Source organism: Cavia porcellus, unplaced genomic scaffold (genome assembly GCF_034190915.1).
Source record: "Cavia porcellus strain 051 isolate PalLab524CR breed Dunkin Hartley unplaced genomic scaffold, mCavPor4.1 scaffold_9, whole genome shotgun sequence".
NCBI lineage: Eukaryota > Metazoa > Chordata > Mammalia > Rodentia > Caviidae > Cavia > Cavia porcellus.
In genome coordinates this window covers 51886959-51910248 of record NW_026947492.1, presented here as the reverse complement: position 1 = coordinate 51910248, position 23290 = coordinate 51886959, and positions in this window count along the sequence as shown.

Sequence of the window (23290 nt, the reverse complement as noted above, 5' to 3'; positions counted from 1 at the left end):
AAGGGTCATCACCAGACCAAGCCGCATGTCATTTGACTTTCTGAAAATGAGACAAAATAACTGAGACTAGTTATAAAGAAAAAAAAGATTTAATTTGGCTCAGTTTTAGAAGTTGCAGTTTATGGTTTCTTGGCCACATTACTGTGAGGCTATGGCAAGGGTGAACCCAAGAAGGAAAGAAGTCTTTTCCTCTCCAAGCAACCAGTATCAACAACCTCTGAAAGTTCACAATGCTAATGGTGTAAGTTCCTAGGCCTCACGTCCAAATACTTTAGCACATAAAACACTTTAAAGAACATAATAGGTTCTTAGACCTTACAGCTGCAGAAGTGTAAGTAAAATTAAACATCTTTTGTTTAGAAAGTTAGCCTGCCACAAATATTTTATTATAGTGTCAGAAAGTTGACCAGTATAGCAAGTGTGTGCTAATTTGATATAACTGTAATAAAATAAAAACAGTACATTTTACAGTTCTGTGAGTGATATTCTAGAAAATGAACTTTTACAGATTCTTTTCAACATTTGATAATTTCCTTTTTCATTATATTCTAATAATTTTATTTTGATTTATTTTCATTTGCTTTGTGTCTAATTTTATTTCCTTATAATTCATTACTTATTTCATTTGTGCATTTGCCTTAAATCTTTTTTTGTGAATTGTGTATTGGAAATTTTTGCTCATTTCTGTTGGGCTGTTTGTATTTATATTATTGAGTTGTGGAAGGTCTATAATGTGGTATATTCAAGTTCTTTGCCAGATATGTACTTTGTAAATATTTTCCCAGGCTCTAGATTATCTTTCACATCCATAAAATATTTTTAGAATAGTAGAAAATTGAAGCAAATCTGAATTTAGATGAAAAACTTTATTCCAAATAAATACTGATGAAATAGGAAAACTTCCTCATCTCTTCTGTAAATGGCATCTCAAGGACCACTAGATAGTCTCAAGGATTTCAGACTCTAACAGCAAAGAAAGACTGCTGAAAAGCAAAACATCCTGACTTCAGATTCATGAGGATCTTGGAATTTAACAACAAATGTTTTGGTCTAACTGGGAACTAAGTAGTATGGGAAAGTTAGACAAATAAAATTATCCTCAATGTTAGACAGAAAACACTCTGTGTTTGTTTGGCTCTTTGGATAATTTAACTACTTTTTAGTGTTTTCGCAGATTGGAAGTAAGCAGAGGTCAGAGGTCTTCAAAGAAGACTATGCCTGGTTAAACTCTGGTAAAGACTAAGAGCCCGTAATGGCAATTTTAAAGTTTGATCAGCTGAACATTTTAAATATTATTAAGTCAAATTTTTTCATACTCCTTTCTGTGTAATGTGTGTTTTGTCATCTCAAGCAAATCTATACTTCCCATATTTAGTGAGATATTCTCTTGAATTGTCTCATAGTGTTTGTTTTTATGTATTTGCCTATTTATTTATCTTTACATTTAGTTCTATGATCCATGTATATTAACGACATTGATGTTTAGTGAGGAGTCAAGGTTGATTTTATCCATATGTATATTCAGTTTTCTATCATCAGTTACTGAAATATTTTGGCAAAATTATTGAAATTTCAGACCAGATCATATCTGTGAGAAGTAATGGTTGACTTCTTTTTCTGTTCTACGTATTTTTGTTTGTTTCTATCTATATGACAAATTCTTGATAATAGTAGCCTTAAAATAACCTTGACCTTTGTGATGCCTCTAAACATTTTTAAGGGTTATATGACAAATTTTTGTTTTTTGCTTCTCTGACTAAGATTTCAAATAAGCTTATAAATTTCTACATGTTGACACTTTGAGATACACTAACCCTATAGATGAATTTGAATAAAATTGATATTTTATCATACTAAATAGTAGATTGTATATCCCACAGTTGATTTAGATCTGTTTTTGCTCTTGTCAACAAGAATTCTTTTGAAAGAGGAAATCATTCTTCGTACTACCATACATTGAAAGAATTTCAAATGCTTCAACTTGATATAATTAGAAGAACTTACCATCTCAGTTCTCTGATAGATTTTTAAAACTATTATTTTTATACTACTTGCCTTCTTGTTAATAAGGAGCACTGTTTTACAGAGATAATATTCTAAGCAGAAACCTCTTGACAGCCATAAAATTTTATACACTTTAGATCTATTTTTAGTGGAAAGATGAAGCCAAGGGATTACATGACCTGTTGTCATAGCATTTCTAGAATGGTTTTCTTGTAGACCAGGTTTGCAAGTACCAATTTACTGTTCTTTATTTTAAACAAGATGTATGATGTAAGATGGAGTTTGTTTCCTGATTATTTTCCCAATTATTTTGCTTTTATGGGCAAAACCCGTTTTACTTTCTAAACAGTCATAGCTACAAAGAAGTATTGCTGACATCTTGATTTTAAAATTTTGAATTCCCACCAAGTCACCTAGGTTCCATACAGGAAAAGGAGTCAATTAATCAGTCACAGTTATGCTTCTTCCATGAATAGAGAATTTGCATTCTTTAAAGAATATGACTTTAAATTCAAATTATCTGGTAATAATTGCTTATATAGTCATGTTCTTTCAGAGATACTGTAGATCATTTGCTTATATAGTCATGTTCTCTCAGAGATACTGTAGATCATTTTTATGATAAATTAATTAAACTCACTTAAAAGCTGGGAGTGCTATTACTTCCCAAGAAAGCTATTTCAGATTGCCTTTTAATGAATACTGCCTTCAAATGAGAAATAAAAAATATAAATGGGAAACAAATAGTAATATCCTAAAACATAATTTTTCAATGAGATGAATATATACGTCACATATAATTTGTAAAATGGAATAGGATATTTATTTATTCTATACTTGAATGCAACTATATGTTCTAAATTTTCTAAATCTTCTATAGTTTTCCTCATGCACTTGTCTCCCAATGGGTAGCAGAGACAACTTAAACCTGCCACACTAAACTATTTGGTCCTAGTTTAATTACTTTCTTTTTATTTTAAATATCTTGTCATTTCAAATTTTATTTATGCATTGGTCATGGCTTACATCTTCCATAGACTTGTCTCTTTAGTAAAATCTGAGTCTCTCAGATCATCCTTGTTTCTGTCTTAATTGAGGTTGCTGCAGTATGCGAGATAGAAATTACTCTGTTTCTGTGACAGCTGGGGAGTAGTACTGAGACTTAATTGGTAAAGAAGAGATCAGTCCGAGAGTGAAGTCAAGGAATAAAGGCAACTGCATAAGAGGAAAAGAAGAATATTTACTGAGAATTATAAAGTAGTATAGAAAGACTTGTTTAAGTCAGAATAAGGTAAAACACTATTTACACATTACCCTGCTGTTAACTAGTGATAATACAAATCATAAAGAACATCCTTTAAGCTGATGACACTGGACAATTTAAATTATTGTTGTTGTTCATATAAAATATCTCTGAAATGCTTTTCTTTAACATGAAAAGGAAATGAGATACCCAGTTTCAATTCCTGAAAATAAACAAGTTTGAGCCAATAATCCTACTCCTACTCTTATTGCACTAAAAAGAGAATGGAAAATCAGTGACTTTTGAAAGATTCGTCAGACAATAAGAATTTCAGAGAAATGGTAAGAAATTAAGAAGAGAAATAAATTCACTCAATTTGTTAAAGAACATCTACAGAAACTCACAGTTAACATTATACTTAATGGGACAATGTAGATGATTTTACACTAAAATTTTAAAAAGGGCATCATTTTTCTTTCTTACCTACTACTCAGCATCATCTCAAAATTCAATAAAATAGTCAATAAAATAAGATGTCTAAAGATATAAAAGTTATACAGATTGAGAAAGAAAAAATAATTCCATAATATATAGGTAACATAATTTTCTTTGTAGACAATTTTTTTTTAATTTTATTTAAGAGGAAAAAGAGAAAAACACAAAACAAAACAAAGCGGTATAAGGGTACATGTAATACAGAACTACAAAAAAAAACATAAACAAAACAGTAAGAAATCACCTGTTAATAGATTACATATTATCATCTTAGAAATAGTTGCTCAAATCACAGTATCAAAGAATACAAAGTGGACATTCAAACAGAGAGACTGCAAACAGCTGTGTTCAGAGATCCAAAAACATTAATATAGTCAGCTATTTAACACCCCTAAACACACTTGCTGTTATATCCGTTAGAGCTCTTTTTTTTTTTCCCTCTCTTTTTTACAACAAAATTTACACATTTTGGATTTTATTACTCCTTAGTTCTAATTACTTTTTTGGGGGGGAGAGAATAAAGTCAAATATGGCAAAACAAAGCTGTCAGTCAAAACCAACGATAGACATAGCACATGATGGAGAACAGAGTACAAGGTTATCAACAATGGTTATCAACGTTGTCTCTTGTTTCCTTAAAAAGAATTGTCTATCTCGTTAGATAAGAAACCAAAAATAAAGTTTTGGTAATAAATAAGACTAAATGCCATAATTAAAGGATTAGAGGTAATTTTTTTCCTTACAATGTTAACAAGGAACTATTAAAAATACAAATTGAAAGAAATATCATTTAAATAGCATCAAAATGGATAGGCATAAAAATTAACAAAATATTAATTATAAGCTTTATGTACAGAAAGTAGCACACAATCCAATTTAAAAATGTGCACAGTATATGACTAGTTGTTTTATCAAAAAAGATACTAAAGTGGTAATCATGCATATGAAGAACTGATCAGTACAGCTGAAGTTGAAAATCAAAATAATATTGGGATTCCATGGCACACCTATTAAAATGGTGAAAATCCGACATCTGACAATCCCAAATCCTGCTGAAGATGTGAGGCAATACGAGCTTCCACAGGATGCCCAATGGTACAGCCACATTCAAGACACTGCCTACTTTTTGCGGAGCTAAATATAATCTTGTCATTTCATTTAGCATTTTTGCTTTTTTTGGAATTTAGGCAAATCAATTGAAAGCTGATGTTAAAAATGCAACCTGCTAATGAAAATTCCCACTAGCTAAAATTAGAATAATCTGGGCAAAAAAGTAACATGATTTATAAGAAGAAATATTCAATAAGTTTCCATGCATCATTATTGAAAGAAGTGAAAGAAAGAATAAATAAATCAATGGAGAAGACATTAATCTCACAAGAATTCTTAATAATTTAAGAAAATGCCTTATCTTCAAAAAGATAAAGCACCACTTCCGACTCTTTAATTGTGGCTACAAGTTCCTTCAGTAGTAGAAATTAGAACATAAAGAAACATAGTGAAGTATTTTGACAATCACCATCTCTACCAAATACAAAGGTCAGTAGTAGCAGCAGTAAATTCTGTTGGCAATGTGTAAACTTAACATGACCTAGTGAAGGTAGAACTCTATCTTGGTAGTTTTCTCAAAACATATAATATTCTAATCATAACACATACATCAGCCAAATCTCAACTGAGGGACACTCTGTTAACTTACCCTGCCAATATCCTTGGAATTGTGAAGGTCATCTAAGACAATAAAATTCTACAAAATTGCCACAAGAATCATGATCCCAAGGAGACGTGATCAATATAATATGGTGTCCTGAATGAGATAGAAAGGCACCAAGAGATGAGGCAAAATCTAAAGCATCTTGATACATTTCTACAGTAATTAATGAAACTGGAAAAGATATTTATTTTTTATATTTGAAGTTTTCTGTAAATCTTAAAATAGATCCAGGAATAAAGCTTACTTAAAAGAAAAAAGTCAAAGAGTGTCTTGTTAAAAGAATGTAATGCAGAGACAAGGTCGCTGGACTAGGATTCAGGAGACCTATGCAGTGGTTACCATCATGCGTCAAACTATGAACATATCATTTAGAGTCTCTGGACTTTTGATTTCATGTCTTTATAATTACATTTTTGCTTTTCTGCCCTTTTTGCTCTTGCTGTTTGTAGCCGGCATGCACGATTGCCCCTTAGCTACACCACCTTGTCTTGGAGCCAGCTGAATATGGACTGAAACCTCCAAACTGTAAGATAAATAAACCTTCGCCTCCCTAATTTTGGCCTTCAGGTATTTTGTCTCAGCAATGAGAGAAAAGTATCCAAGACACGCAAAAAAATTAGAACTCCTAAATTTTAAAGACACAAGCCAAAAATGGACATCAGAAATGAATACAAACTTTTCAGATGAAGAAATACAAACAGCAAATAAATATGTGAACAATATTTTCAACATCACTGGTCATTGGAAAGATGCAAATTAAAATAATACTGAAATTTCATCTCACCCCAGAAAGAATGGCAATTATCAAGAAATCAAGGCTGGGTGTGGTGGCACACACCTGAAGCCCAGCACTCATGAGGCTGAGGCAAGAGGATCATTATGAGTTTGAGACCATCTTAGGCTACACAGTGAGCATAAGGCCAGCCTCAGCTGCACAATGAGATCCTGTCTCAAATGGAAATCATAATCATAATAATAATAAAGAATACATGGTGACAAGAAATCATCCAATAAATGTTGGAAGGCTTTGGGAAAAAAGGAACCCTTCTCCACTGTTGGAGTGTAGACTGGTGCAAGCACTGAGGAAATCTAGATAGAGATTTCTCAAAAAACTAGGATTAGAGGTCACATTTGACCCAGCTGGGCACCTTCCCAGAAAAACTGAAAACATCATATTACAGCGTTATATGTGCCCACAGATTTATTGCAGCACATTTTGTAATAGCTAGATCTTGGAAGCAACCTAAATGCCCATCAATCAAAGAATTTTTTTAAAATGTGGTATTTTTATATAATGGAGTACTATTCAGCCATAAATAAAGATAAACTTGGACTTTCATAGGTAAATTGATACAATTAGAGACTATACTCATAAGTCAAATAAATCAGACTCCCATGTATAAACATCATATTGTAGTGTGAGAGGCTGCAAGAAATTATTTATATATGTAATATATAATACACACACACACATACACACACATATATATATATATATATATATATATATATATATATATCCACACACATATATAAAATAAGATAGTTATGCTGCTAATTTCTCTTTAAAAATCCCGGCTTCCAAATTATATTTCTAATATAACAACTCTAATCAGAACATCATTGTATCACTTGCTTTATATTTCAAGAGGATTTATGTCATAAGGAAAATTTTCTTAGCTTTATTTTGAATATAGAGTCCTTTTATCATTTGTACCTGATGTACAAAAAACATAAAAAGACATAGAAATTTCATCCAAAAGCTTGTTACCTACTGGAGATGTATCAAAATTTATAATTCTTTACTACCTTAATAGCTTTCATTATTTTAGTAGGATTATAAAGATGAAATATTTTGTCACTTCATGGAGCCTTCATTAGATAGAAAGGCAGCATTACAAACACTGTTTTATTATAGTTCCAAATTAAGAGGTGGTAAGCCAACTATTTTATACATCTATTTCTCATTTTCATGTTCACAAGAAAATAAGCATTGTTTTATAGAGGAAAATGGAAACACAAAGTGGCTCTATAACTTGCTAATGATGTTCAGTATTCAGCAAGTCAGATATAGTGATAAAACCTGGCCTGGAGCTTTTTATTCCAAGGTGAGAATTTATTTAAATCAAAGCTTGCACTTGTCACATGATTGAAAATTTTAAAAATACGTATTTATGGCATAGATATTTGATGCTACTTCTCCTTCCAAACTAGCAATGAAAAAAAGTCAGATAATCTATCAAATTTCTGCCTTTTGAAAAAGTATTCAGAGGTGTAAGTTTCCCAGGTGACCTAGTGAAATGAATTTTAAAATGTGACAAAACATTTTTGAGTAAGACCTTTGCTGAACAAGAGAAGAAAATGTGATGTTCATAAAAGAAAGAAGAAAAAAACCAAAATTTTATCACGATGCTTGTAGGCCAATGTGATGGTTTAGTGTCTATAAAGATAGATTTCTTTTTCATGGTTCTCTAAAAAATGTGATTAGAATGATTGTAGAAAAGTCAAAGATACAATAATTTACCCACCCCCTTTTTAAGGGTCACAAGCATAAAGTACTGCCAATTTCTGTGATCTTTCTTTTATGTAAATCAAAAACACCCTCAACCTGATCAAGAATATGATCAAAATCATATGCATCATATTTAATGAGGAAAGAATACATTGCTCAAAATTAGGGATAAAGCAAAAATAGTTCATTCACAAACCTGTTCAATACCATCATGGAACTCCTAGAAAGAAAAACAACATTGTTAAATGTGTCACAAAACCATGTAGAGTTTTTCTTTATTGGAAATAACTGAATTAATCTTTATTTATAGATGATGTGAACACTTACATGAAAAACAACCAAATCTCAAATCTCTAATGCAGCAAATACAAATGATATCAATTTTGATGAATAATATTTTTCTGAAAATAATATTTGTTTAATATATTAGTAACAATTGGAAATGGAAATTTAAAAATATTATTTACTTGGGCATAGGAATAAGTTTCCTAAAATTCAAAACCTAAATACTGTAAAATAAAATATCAACACATATGGAATAATAAAAGTTAAAAGTTAAACATTGTGTGGTGAAAATAAGATATTAGGGCTGGGGTTACAGCACCTGCTTGGCAAACATGAGGTGCTGACTTTGATTCCCAGTACCCCCCCCACCAAATATATAAGATTTTAAAACTAAGAAAAATCAAAGAAAATATTTCTAACACAAACCATGTATAAAGAGAAAATATCACTAATACATAAATTAAAGATATGACAATACAATAATAGGCAAAAATACATGATCGAACAGTCAAAAATATGTCAAAGTAAATTTTACTATTTTATAATTCAATATCTCTGTTAATCAATCAAATAGCAGCATAACACTTCTTTCTAGACTTGTAAAATGTGAAAAGCGAAGACTAACTTCTGTTGAGGCCATGGTGAACCAGATAGCCTTACCCATTATTAATAATAAAATTAAGTTTCACCAGGTTATGTAAGGTCATTGAAAAACTTATATATGTTTACAATTTTGAAAAAGTAAATTTTTATTTTGCCATAGATTAGTCAAATAGATAATAGTTTTACAGATAGTCAAATCTCCATTGTACCCAAATGCAACCTTCCCAAATCATTATGATATTAGTATGGTGCATTTGTCTTAATTAATGAATTAATGTTGATGTGATACCGTGCAATAAAGCCCATATTTGATTTAGATTTTCTTCACTGTAAACTGATATCTGTTACAGGAGTCTGTTGAGGCTACATTTAATTAGAAAATCTCTTTTTATATGCTCTTGCCTATAACACTTTTGCAGATTTTCTTTCTTTTATAACCTGACAGTTTTGAAGATAACCATCCATCAATGGTAAATGCCTCTTAATTGAAATTTATTTAATGTATGCTTCATGTTAAGAATGAAAGGACTAAAGGTTTCAGAAAGGAAATCACAGAGGGAAAATGCCATTGTTTTCTTCAAGAGAATAACAACATGACTTTTGGTCACTTATGTTCATCTGAATCACCTGCCTGTGGTAGTGTTTTTATATTTTCCATACTCTCACATCACTATTTTCCCTTTTTCCTGTAGCATTCTTTTGAAGAAGTCATTATGTGAGGCAAAGTATTTGCAGTGATTTCAGACAGGTGGACCATCTTCTAAAATTATTAGGATTTTTCTGAATGGATTGGTCTTTCCTCACACACGTATTACTTTGCTCATTCAAACATTCATTTATATCAGTATCAAGAGGAATAGTTATTTTTTATCAGGGTCATACTCCTAATACATTTTCTTTTGCTGCTTAAAAATGTCTACTTGTGGACATTGGGAATTCTACCAAGTGATTTTGGCATTCCTTTGAAATAATCAATCATAGTACATTTTGTTTTCCTTTGTGAAGCCTTTATGTTAACACCACAAGATAATTTAGAGTCATTTTATGTATTTTTGTTCCAGAATTAGAATTAACAATTGCTGAAAGAATCCTGGTTTATTTTATTACAAAATAGAATTAGAAACTTGGATGTAGGCAAGGTATGTACTCATTTTTTCTGGGAAATCATTGCTTCTAGATACCCTTAGCTAACAAGGAAATGTACATGTGTATACTCATCTACTTATAATCATAAATCTGTAAATATTTATCTATATGTATATTAAACTTAACAGAATTCAATACTGTTGCATCCCATTATAATTCATTATGACATGGCTTTTTTATCCTCCTATACTTGCTTATCTAAACATTTCCAAAATGAGCCAACCATTATCTTCACAACTGTCCAATGCTAGTATAGTGGTTTCATTATTCCATGGAGGACAATTTTATAAACTAGAGCATAATAGTGACGCAGGGTCTATCTTACCTTTAGTTTTCAGACTCCACACTGAAGTTAGTATCGTTTGTCCTATTCATCTTGGTTAAGTTTCTGCATACGCACATGACTAATTTCAATGCTTTTTCACATTTTTTATTTCCCCTTGTAATCCTCCAATATCTTAATATTTTTTTAATTTTGCATTTATTACAATTCACACCATGTGTAGCCAAGCTCTATGAATTTTAATACAATGCAAGATAATGTTTTTTATCTACCATTACAATATCATAATTAACAACGTTAAATTTTATCTCATCTAATCAACATGCCCCCCCAATTTATATAGGAACAAGTGATCGGTTTATTGTTCTGTAATTCTGCCTGTTTCAAATGTTCAATAAACTTAATAAAACATTATAGAGTCTTTTCCTATATTTTTGTTTCACTTAGCAATATGGATTTCATCCAAGTTACTATGCCTTGATAGTTCATTCCTTTTATCCTCTGAATACCATCGTATTAAATGTTCCTACCACAGATTGCATTTGTCATTCAATTATGAATAAAAATGCTATAAATATTTGATTGCATGTTTTTGCAAAAACATGTTTATAAATCAGTTTATTCAGTACCAGAAATGTAGGTGATAGATCCTATGGTAGATTACAAGTAACTTTCTAGGAAGCTGACAAACTGTTTTCCAAAGTAGGTGTTCTACCCATAATGATTCACCAGTTTCACGTTCTTGCCAGTAATTGGCATTTGCAAAGTCTTAAGTCATTCAAGTAAATGAGTAGTGATATCTTTTTTGTAGGGGAGGACTTTTTGGTTCTTTTGAGACAGGGTCTCACTCTGTTGTTTAGTCTGGCCTTGAACCCATGTTGATCCTCCTGTCTCAGCTTCCTCAGTGCTGGGATTATAGTCTTGTGCCACTATAACCGGCAAGGAGTGACATCTTATCATTGTTAAATTTGCTTTTCTCTAATAAAAGTTTGTGTATATTTTCAAATCTTTTTCTGTCTGTCTTCCTTGATGAGATACTTATTTAAATCATTAATCATTTAAAATAGAATGTTTGTTTTCTTATTTAAAGTTAAGTTCCTCTAATCCAGGGGTTATAAATATATTATTGGATGTGTTTTTAAAAATATGCTCTACAATTTTTGTTGCAGGCAGCTGAGCTAGTTAGAAATATTATAGGCAGTGAGACAGTGCTGTCCTCAATAGAGCCAGTGCAAAAACCTGGCAGCTGCTGGGAAGCTGAGGCCTCCTCTTCAAAAGACCATAGAAATGCACCCATATCCTGGGTTTGATACCCTATATATTCCCATTCCCCTAGGAAAGAGTAAGAATGCCAGCTTTCTGCATGACTCATTTCCCCATTTGCCTTTAATGTAATCAATTTTACCTGAACTATTGATCTTATTGGCTGACCATAGTTATGTCCCACCTTATGCTCATCTGTTTTGTCAGTTCCCAGTCTTCTCCTGCTTTGACCGCATGGTTTTACTCTATAAAAGTCCCTGGAAAATGGGGGCTGGGGATTTAGCTCAGCGGCATAAGTGCCTGCCTTGTAAGCAGGCAGCCATGAGTTCAATCCCCGGTACCGATAAAAAGGAAAAAGAAAATAATAATAATAATAATAAAAAGTCCCTGGAAAAGACACCTGCTCGGGTCCCCTTCTGTCTCTTTTCAGACGGAAGCTCCTTCGGTTTTGGAGAACACGACATAGCAGACATAGTGGTTGGGCGTTTCATTCCCCTGTATCACTTTGAACTTTGTCTTTTCATTCTCTTCCAAGTGTCCTTTATGCAGGAATGTTCTCAGTCTCAATAAACTCCTTGTTAACTCTTTCTCTCATGTATTAGGTTTTTGGAATTCTATTGCCAAACAATGTCACATGTATTTCCTCCTACATCTTAAAATATTATTTTATTGATTCATTTTTACCTTTAAATCTATGTTCCACTTTTTATTAACCTTTGCTAAAAACAAAAAGTGTGGAACTTGGTTGATTGTTTCTGTATGGAACAGTAAATATTCTAGAATCATTTATTAAAAAATCATTTTTCTCTAAGTATTTTTATTCTTCTACATAAATCTTTTGAATGTATTTGCATGGATTACTCTGGGCTATTTCTATTACTCTACTATCTACAATTAAGGAATATGTGCAGCTTTTCACTATACAATGCGGTCTTGACGCCTGCAGTTTAGGAATTGCATAGTGGTAGCACTGCTACTTGTTATTTCTTCAATTTTTTGTTGACTGTCAAATTTTTCATGCATTCACATAAATTTTAAAAGCTATTTTTCAATTCCTCAAAGTAACTTATTCAGTTTAAGTTATGTTCATGTTAAATATATAGATTGATTTTGGAAAAAATTATATCTGATGTTTCAATGCTTGTTTGAATATAGAACTTTGCATTAGAAATTGTTTTCTATTTAAAGTTTTGTTTCTTTCATTGATATTCTCCTTTCAGAGCCATGAAGATTAACTTTTTCCTATTTCTATTGTGAAAAAATTAAAGCCCCTAAGGCAAAGTTTACAAACATACAGCACTCCTTTCTGAAATTACAGCTCCCAGGCTTTACCACCTTAATAGTAGTATCCATGCAACCTCCAATAATCTGTTAGCATTTCCTTCAATGATTTTTAAGTGTATCGTTTTAATTCTTTCTGTTCCTTACAGATGTCCTTGTTACTCTGGGTCTTCCTGTTTCTCCAGTTTCAGGACTGCAGTTAGCCACATGACTCAGTTTTGTAAAGCAAATGTCCTACCCCCAATCAGGATGAGTCTTTTCAGTTTGCTGACTTATGTGCCATCATCACTAGAAACATCCCCCAGACACAGCTAAAAGGCATTCCATTTATCTACTAGGTGCTATTTGATCATTTTAGGTTGCAAATTTACGACAACAGGTCACACAAACTATTCTGTAAGTGACAAATCCATAGGAAGAATGCATAAGAGCTAATCCTAGTAACCTAAACACAATACAAACTAGTAGAATGAATATTTATCTTAAATTGAAAACAAAAAGTACTATGGGCAATAATGACCTCTATTTAGTTTTGAAATACTGTTTTCTACTTTGATGTACTTTGTGTAGATTGCTGATTTCTGATCTGAGAAAGTTTAAGTTCATCCTAGTATAACTCTGTGTCCCAGAAATCAGGAGGAACAAGCAGCAAGAGGCTACCACAGCCAGCTTAAAAGAGCTCTCACTGTCCAATAGCAGAACATTGGAGCATTAAAATAAGTTATAATAAGAATGGACAGTAATTCAGAATAAATAAGTAACATAAGACAGTTTTTCATTATGTAAGGCAACAGAATAAGGAAATTATAAAGTCCAAAATTGTTATTGTATGTTAACTCTAACAGACAAATAATTAGATGAATAATTATTTGCAAAATAATTAGATGTTTACATAGTCTCCACTATATCGCACAAGATAACTGTTCATTATAAGGAAAAAATAGTAATTTGACACTCATCCCAAACCAAATGACCAATGTTATCATCAGTATGGTACAACTTTGTTATGGAACAAATTGACAAGGTATCATTTGGATCTTGCTATGATGCCCCCCAAAACAGCATATTTATTCTGCAGTATTAGTACTAGATAATGCATCACATGAATGTAAATATGAGGGAATATGAAATAAAGCCAAACTGAGAGAATTCTACTGAAAGAGTTTTGGCCCAGACCAGACACTGTAGCTGGAAAAGCCTCAGCCTGAACCAAGGAGCTCCTATCTCCCCCACCCCTAGGAATCTACCTATGGCGCCAAAAGTATACGAATGGGATACTTATGCATCACTAATGCCCCTCAGGCACCACCTAAGCTACATGTATGCCCCCACTCCAGGTGTTCCACGGAGAGATCGCAACCCAGGGGCGAGATGCCATGCCCCAGGGGATTGGGGGTGTCTCTCCACGCATTCTCAAAATAAAGGTCATTTATATTTCATACTTCTTATCTTTTCAGATGCCGCCGGTCCCCCACAGTTCTGTCATCTACTATTTTCTACTCTTCAAAATTTTAATGCTAAGCACAAGGAGATTTGCAGGTTTGAGGCCACACTGGGCAGCTTAACAAGGCCCTGTTATATGATTACAGAAGACCTACAGATGTAGCTCATTGATAGAGGGTTTTCTGATTACCTTAGAGGCTATGGTTTCAACCACAAGTACTTTGGAGAGAGAGCAGGTAGAGTGAGAGAGACAGAGACAGAGAAGAGGAGGGAGGGAAAGGGAGAAGAAAGAGGAGATTCCTCAAATAGAAGAAGTTAAAGGAAAAGAACTAGAAGCAACAAGTTATTTGGAGACAGAAATGATTGATGAGTTCTGAATTAGGTTTATAGATTAAATAAAGAGGCATTATATATGTATGTAACGCAAGTGGTTTAGAAACTAAATAACTACAAGGCTGCATAAATAAATGTGTGTGTGTATAAATATAAACTCTAGTAAAGAGTAAGAATTCTTGTTGTTATGCCTGCAAAATTTCACTACATCTAAAGTACTTTAAAAGGTCTACAAAAGTATAAAATTAAATACAAATTGCAATAATACTACTGACGTTTCTTAATTCATGAAAAAGAACAGTTAGTGCTGTTATTGTTTGATTGATCACTTTTGTATCTAGATTTCATAACCTAAACAAATGGTTCAGAGATAACAATGTACAGTATATTAACTAGTGTTAATTCCCTACTTTAAAAAAATCTGTATCATTTCTCTCCTTTTTTTCTGTTTTGCTTTTTAAATTTAAAAAATTCTGTAATTTATATGTGTGTCTATAGAGTCACTGTACCAACGAAATAAAAATTCACATTCTTATAAAGTTTACAATGAAATGTACATAATAATAAAAGAGGAACTATACTGAGACTTTTATGCAAAGATTCATATATAAAACTGTCTCTAATTTACCAAACAACCCATAGAACATTATCATCTATTACTAAACAAACTTACTTCTACCCACAAAGAAAGAGAACAGTAGAAATAACATTGGCTCTAGTTCTTATTGCTTCCAAATATAATGCTTTTAAATACATTACAGTATTTTTCTTATTAAAAATTCAAGCTCAATATTATTTAAGGTTTTAGAGTTTTACTATGTTTCAAAATCTCTGATACTTTTGACTACAGGAGAGCAAGATAGCAACACAGTTTTTTCTATACTTCAAGGCAAGAAACAATGTCATCACTGTGTGTTGTGGTATGCTGCTCAGTGGAAGAGTATATGATCATAATTGGGAAACTCTAGGTTCAATATCCAGCATAAATAATCTATTTATTTATCAATCAATAATCAATTCTGTTAAATATTTCTCATGAAATAAAATTAAATCAAATAATTGTAATCATACCTATCGTTTAACCATTGACAAAGTTCATTTTTTGGGAGACAAGCTTTAAAAATTCTTGAAATCTGTATTATTTTGTGAAAAACTAATAATATCACAACCTAGTGGAATTATTGCAAATACCAAATAATAGATGGACTATAATACATGCAATGGCAAATTTTAAAGAATATAACAATATAATAGATTGTGTGCTTGAGTGTTTTTTAATTAAAAATCTCATTTCTTTGCAGCATTTTAAATGATGTTTGCAAATTTTGCTAGTATTTTAACATGTTAGCCTGCTTTTCATTTTAGATCTGACTAGTTTCAGGACTATGGTATTCACTAGGAAAAAAAAATAACAAAGAACTTACTGTACTATGCAAAGAAATAACTTATTCACAAAATAAATTATAGAATTTTAAAAAATTATATTTCAGTGATGAATAATACCAAAGGAAACCAAAATCTTATTTCAAGGCATTTCTAATTTTCTTTGCTTCTTTTTTCCATTTTTACTTTTTGTTAGTCATGAGAAAATAAAAATAATGATTGTAATACTTCCTAAAAAAGAAGAAAAGATGACAAATATTTAGATGATAGTACAAACAGAAGTTTCAACAGGATTTCAACTTTGTGGGCATCAATAAATTACAATGTCAAATCCAAGATAATTTAAAATTTTAACGTAATGTAGTGGAGACACCAATTCTACTTGAACAGTGGGAAATATATTTGGAAAGAATAGGATTTGCTTAATTTTGGAGATATTAAGAAAAAATACAGTCCTTTGACAATCTCAAATTTATTTTGTTTTCTTTTAAATGTTTACTCAATGCCTATTGCTGTTATAGCAATGACTATACTTTCAAAAATATACAAATATGAATAAATAAGCAATGAGTATGTATCTCAGTATATTGTATTTCTACTATTTATCACTTATTATTGTTTCATTTAAGCCAAGAAAATCTGAAATTATCAGAAGAGAAAAATATAGGACAAATTAGTGAATAAACTATTTTCAAATGCTGGTAGATATTGAATGGGAAAACTTGGGTTCTAATTTATGTACTTTCCCTCCAAAGACTATTCCTTCTGATGATATAAATTATTTACTCAATATGTTGCAACAAATTGGACAACAAACTATAAACCAATCAACTGTTGATTGGTTACATGGCAATGTAAAGGTAACAAGATATTTAAGAGGTTCATTGTTCACTCTTGAGATAGGAAAGAAAATAGTTTAAAATTTTTTCTGAAAAAAATTTGTAAAGAAGGTGATATGGAAGATATATTTTTATATTCTTCAGATATTTAACAGGAAAACATAGAAAGACAGACAAATAAAAATAGTGCAAACAATTGAAATCCTTGTATCTCACTAGCAAAGATGGAGCCTGAATTGCCAATGACATTTAAATTAGTAGTTACATAATTAGAGTGTGAGAGGATAATGTTTAGACTGATATTTTCCTTTGAAGGAGGGTGTGCCTGAAACTCTGCGCTTGAATCTCCATGCGTATCCTCTTCTCTCCTTGCACTGCTACCTACTCCATTTTTCTCTACCTTTTAGCTGGATTTATCTAAGCACATGACTTTTCATGTACATTAATAAACATAACTATTATTCTTAACATTGGTAACAATGTATTGCACTTATCTATTGAGGTCTAGAGATGGTAAATCCCTGTTACTATATAATCCTTGAAGTTCTCTAATACTCAGTTTTTGCAAATGAATACCTTTTAAATAAACCCTCCTCAAACTATCCAGTTTCAAGTGTGCCATCTGCTTCCTATTGGAACCCTTCCTAATACAGATGGCTTCATGTAAAAGGCATCCAAATTCAAGAGAGTACAAGGCTTAATGAGTTGGAGTAGGGAGAAGAAAGTCCATGTAGGAATGCATGCCGGGCTGAAATAAATGTAACTTGCACGGAAGCACATTGAAAACTATGATCGTTAGGCAGTCAACACATAATGAAAATGACTGTGACAGCATTATTGACACAGACCACCTTGAGTTATAAAAGGCTGTGCCCAGGGAGTAGAGTGGCAAATTAAAACAAGAACAAGGTACCAACTGAGCAACTTTAACAAAGTTAAAATGTTTGGCTACCAATAAGATAGCTGGCATAGTCAAACCAGAATGGGCATCATAGTGAATCTTATTGCCTTCAAAGTAGTTGCTTCTTTTGAAGTCCTGTAATGTTTCCAAGGTTTAGGTTTTATTAGTCTTGTTCTATACTGTTTTGTTCAATTTTATTATACCTAATGATATAGGCAGTTCTTTTTAAAGATAGCAAGAGGCATTATGGTAACCAATGTTGATAACTTTGAATTCTGTTTTTACATCATGTGCTATATCTATCCTTTGTTTTGACTGACTGCTTTGTTTTGTCATATTTTGTTTTATTCTCTTCCAAAAAAAAAGAAATATGAACTATGGGAGTAATAAAACCCAAAATGTGTAAATTTTGTTGTAAAAAAGAGAGGGAAAAAATTGCTCTAAAGGATACAACTGCAAGTGTGTTTAGTTGTGTTAAGATAGATGACCATACTACTAAGTTTTTGTTGGATCATTGAACAGAACTCTTTGCAGTCTCACTGTTTGAATGTCCGCTTTGTATGCTTTAATCCTGTAACTTGAGCAATTATTTCTAAGATGACAATATGTAATCTATTAACTAGATTTCTTACTGTTGTTACTCTTCTGTATTACTTGTACCCTTGTACTGTTTCTTTTTCTTTAAATAAAAAAAGAAAAGAAAGCTGGCATAGCCCAAGAATATGTCAGTGACTGGTGTGCACAAGAGGAAAGGAGTGGGAGAGGCGGTCAGTGTTGCCCACTGGCTTGCAAGCCTGCTATGGCACTCATCACATATCTGTTTTAGGGCTCATAATGGCATAAGTGAAAGGCAAATGGTGGAGGCTAAATGTTGTGCAGTGTCATGGTTTATGTCAGTAGCCCCCAGGCCTCATGCATTTACATTATGCTTCTGTGATTGTCTAGTGCTTGGATTGACAGTGTCAGTGCTACACCCTCATAGGGGTAGAGGCAGGATGTGATGCGATGGCAGGAAGAAGGCGTATTTTGCTCTTTTGCTGGTTTCTGCCAAGCTGTTTGCAGTTGCCATGAACTGTGGCCCATTATGCCGCCCTGCCTTGGAGCCAACTCACTTCGGACTGAAACTTCCAAAAACTGTAAGAAATAAACCTTTCTTTACGAACTTTGGACATCAGGTGTTTCGTCTGAGTGACAGGTAAAACTAAGACATGCAGTGATGATGAGACAGGATAGTGATACTACAAGTCAGAGTGATGGTGCAGAACATGGAAATTTGAGGATTATGTCGATAAGATTGCATTGGAAGTTCAGTGAGGGAGAATTCGGAGAGGTGTTTAGATGGGTGATTGCAACTGGATTACAAAATCAAAGTAAGTGCTTGAGTCACGTCTATTTCTCTATAATTATAGAATGATAGCTGTACAGATTGAGCATTCAGTTGAGAATGTACAACTGATGAGCACAGTGACACTGAACAAAGATTACAACCATCACCAAAGTGAATAGGTTTATTTGATAAAATTTCTAGTGCCCCTTCAGTTTATTCGAGTCTGTAATTTCCTGCCTCTTCACTCAGTAGTGATAAGACATGTCACACACTGAACTAATGCTAGCAAGCAGGTGCTTGTTTGCTTTCTTGCTGATTCAGGATTTCAGGAAAGGATAACTCATTCAAACTATGACTTGCTCCAAGAAATTAAACCCAATAGGAAGCAGTTAGTTTTATTTAATTTTGAACTGAAAAACCACAATTGTATATAAATATAAACATATATATGTATATAAAATTTACAGGACTGAGGATTGGATCCAAAGCCTTCACAATGAGTTATAATCCTATCATGTTTATTTTTTTCCTTATTTTGCCACAAGTGCTAGCTAAATCATTGATTGTGACCTAATTGGATTCAAACTTTCAATCCTCTTGGCTCAACTTACCAACTTCTGGGATCGCAGATATAGACCACAGCGCTCAGCTTATCAGTAGTGTCTACTTGTGATGTTTTGCAGGTTAAATGTTTAGATATAGAAACACAATATTACTCAAAGGTAGGAAAAATAAACTAAGTACTATTGGGTTCTTATATAACATGTTGCTTTGGTTATGTTTACTACTACTGTATTAATATGCTCAATATTTTATCATTTGGGCTACCATTCAGATTAGGTCATACATATACATTACTGGCCATTTAGTAATTTAACTACCAACTTGGTACATAAAACCTGTTGGAGACAAATATCTAAATTCTATACTAGTGATACAGGGGAAAAACTGAGAAAATTATCAAATTTCCAGGACAGCCTACAAAAGCTTTTGTAGATTGTAGTGTGGCTGAATTTCTTTCTTACTCCTACAAACATTATTAAGCATCTACTTTGTTTCAAATACAACGCTAGGTAGAATAATCATAAATAAGAGAGCAGCTCTGATGGTAGCAAAATATGAACTCATGAAAATCAAAAGCATCATTTTGTGTGATAGAATGGAGTAAATAGGCTTTGGAAACTAGCCTGGAAATGTTACATATCACCTTGGATTTTACAGCCATCTCTCTTCAAGGAGGTTTTGAGAAGGAAAGAAAAAGGGCAAAAAAAGCAATGTTTGGTAACTGAAGCGGATCTTTTTCTCTGAAACAGATTTTTAAAATTTTTATATTATTTTATGATTATAAAATTGGAAGGATAGAAGGTTTAGAATAGGGTTTTCCCAACATGTTCACATTATGACACATAAAAAAATTATGATACTTGTGCAGCACATTAGATAAAACTAAGATTTTAACATACAGCTACATGTAAATCTATTCTTTTTAAAATAGTAACTTAAAAGTACAAAAATATTTAAAAATTAAATATTGCTAACCCAATGTTTTATAACATTTTGACAAGAAATTTATTACTCTAACTTGATCATTATTCACTATATACATGTGTTAAAACATCAATTCTACTCTATAAATTTATACATTTAAAATACTGGTTAATAGAAAAAAGGAAAAGAAGTTTGTCCTATTGTTGTGAATATAACTTTAGAAAATATTTTAAATTTAGTCTTTATAATTTTTATATTTTATGCTTTAAGTGGCATAAATTATGTATCAAACTATTCTGAGATTAATATTCCTTATAAATATGATTTATATAGTATAAAATTATATTATTTAAACATTTAAATAAAATTGTGGTTTAAGGAGTTAAATGAAAGGGTTATAACAAAACCATTTCTGCCTTTTTTTCCTACTCTTATCATCTTACCCCAAGACCATTTCTTTTAATACTTTCAATATAATGTATATGCCTTGCTTTATCTTGATTATTCAAATTTAACAATTATCTATTTAATTAATGTATTTAAATTTGTGCTTTTTACTGTTACATCTTTGTAATAACCTATTATTCTTGTTCCTATTTCCTACAAATGACTCAAGTTTTTCCTTTTTTGGGGGGCAGAGTAGCATTTCATTGGGTTTAAATACCACATTGTATTTGTCCAATCATCTTTTAGTAGACATACGGGCCTTCTAAGATTTAGGCACTTATAGATTTATTATAACTGTGTTACTAAAACATGGGTATGCATGTCACTGGAAAATGATGTCTTTAACTCTTCCAAGAAGATATCTAGAAAGGCACTAGCTCAAAGATTTGAAGCAATCTCTTTCAGAAGTGTCATCTTTACCGCATTCACTATCTCAGTACCACTATCAATTTTTATGGTATAAAGTCTTTACATTATTACTATGTAACTCTGTAAGCTCAGCATTATAGTATACTCCATTACATTGCCATTCTTACCTCTTTTCACGAATATTGAAATTTTATTTATTGTTTGTCCTCTCCTATAGGTTTTCAAAGTCCTTTAGCATATTTCTCCACAAGTTCACTGTCAGCATTCGTGTCTCATTTTCTGTTTCTCACTGGAGACTCTTCTCTTGGGGTGGTCGTTCTCTTCTCTAGGCTGAGCAGAGAATAGCTGCACTCCCCAACATTCTTTTGACCGGGAGGGCCTACCTGGAACTGGCACATGGAGCCCTGGATCGATGTCTCTCTGCCTTTGCCCTTATGTCATGCTGAAGACACCTCAATCATATCCTGTGTTGAGCCACTTGCTTTGTTGTTTCTGTAAATCATGCCTGTTCTCTCTTTCTATCAGACTCTTTTTCTTTTTTCATATTTGATGGCATAAAAACCAGAAATTTTATGCTCTGATATCAGGACACAGTAGATTCTAAAAATTATTAAAAGTATTCTTACAATCAGAAAAAATAGCTGAAGTCCTACTTGATCATAATAGATGAATCCTTATATGTATTGCTGGATTTTATTTGTTAATAACTTAGTGAGAATTTATAGTAGATGTTCATTAAAGATATAGGTCTGTATAATTTTTTCTTGCAAAGTCATCGCCTGTTTTTTTTTCAGTGCATACTTTTCCCATAAAATAAATTGGAAAATGAGAAAAAGAAAATTGTCATCTAACTCATACAGCACTGTAGTGTTAACTGTATGCACATGGGTACCTCGTACATTCCTACAGATTCTTATTATGTAAAACTGAAACTCTGTGCACTTTAAGAAAAATCTTTGTTCCATCCTCTCCCAACTGGTAAACCATAATTCTACTAAAACTTTGTTCTACGTTTTACCCTTTTGCAATATTTGTCTTTTTGATAACAGATGTTATTAATTCAACTAAAATTACTGATTAGGTACAATCTATTTTTTTTTTCTAATGTGGCAACTCCATGCAGGTATTTGAATGTGATTTTTTCTAGTATCTCTAGCCTACCAAAGCTGCTTTTAAATTGTAAATCTGATCCATTTCAGAACTAGAAATAGAAGACCAATTAGGTCCATTGACATTTTTTAGATAACTAACAAACTAAGAATGAGTTTTACATTCTTTTTTTTTTTTTTTGTCTTTTTCGTTTTTATCGGTACTAGGAATCGAACTCATGACCACACACTTGCAAGGAAGGCGCTTATGCCACTGAGCTAAATCCCCAACCCCCGAGTTTTACATTCTAAACAGTTGCAAAAAGCAAGACAAATAATATTTGAGAAAATTGGGATATCATATTTTACATCTGTAAATACAGTGCTATTAAAATACAAATTTGTTTACAATAGCCACTTTTATCCTAAAATGAGAGCTGAATGCACGCAAGTGTTACTTAACTATAGGGTTACAATCTGGGAAATATGTTGTCAGGCAAGTTCATTGTAAGAACACTGTAGGGTAGATTTACACAAAGCTACATAGTATACTCCACTAAAAACCTAGGCTGTACGGAACAAATCATCACATTCGTGCTTCATTTTATACCCACATTTCATTATCTGGGAGATAAATGTTATGACAGAGATTGGCCCTCAAGACCTAAATTATTTACTATCTAATCATTTGCTGAAAATATATGTCATTCTCTGTCATAGCAATTCAGAGGTGTGTGTGTGTGTGTGTGTGTGTGTGTGTGTGTGTGTGTGTTCAGGTCTTCCATTGGAGCATGGAGAGTGAATTGATGGGTAATGCACTTCCATTTCTTGAACTCCAGCTTA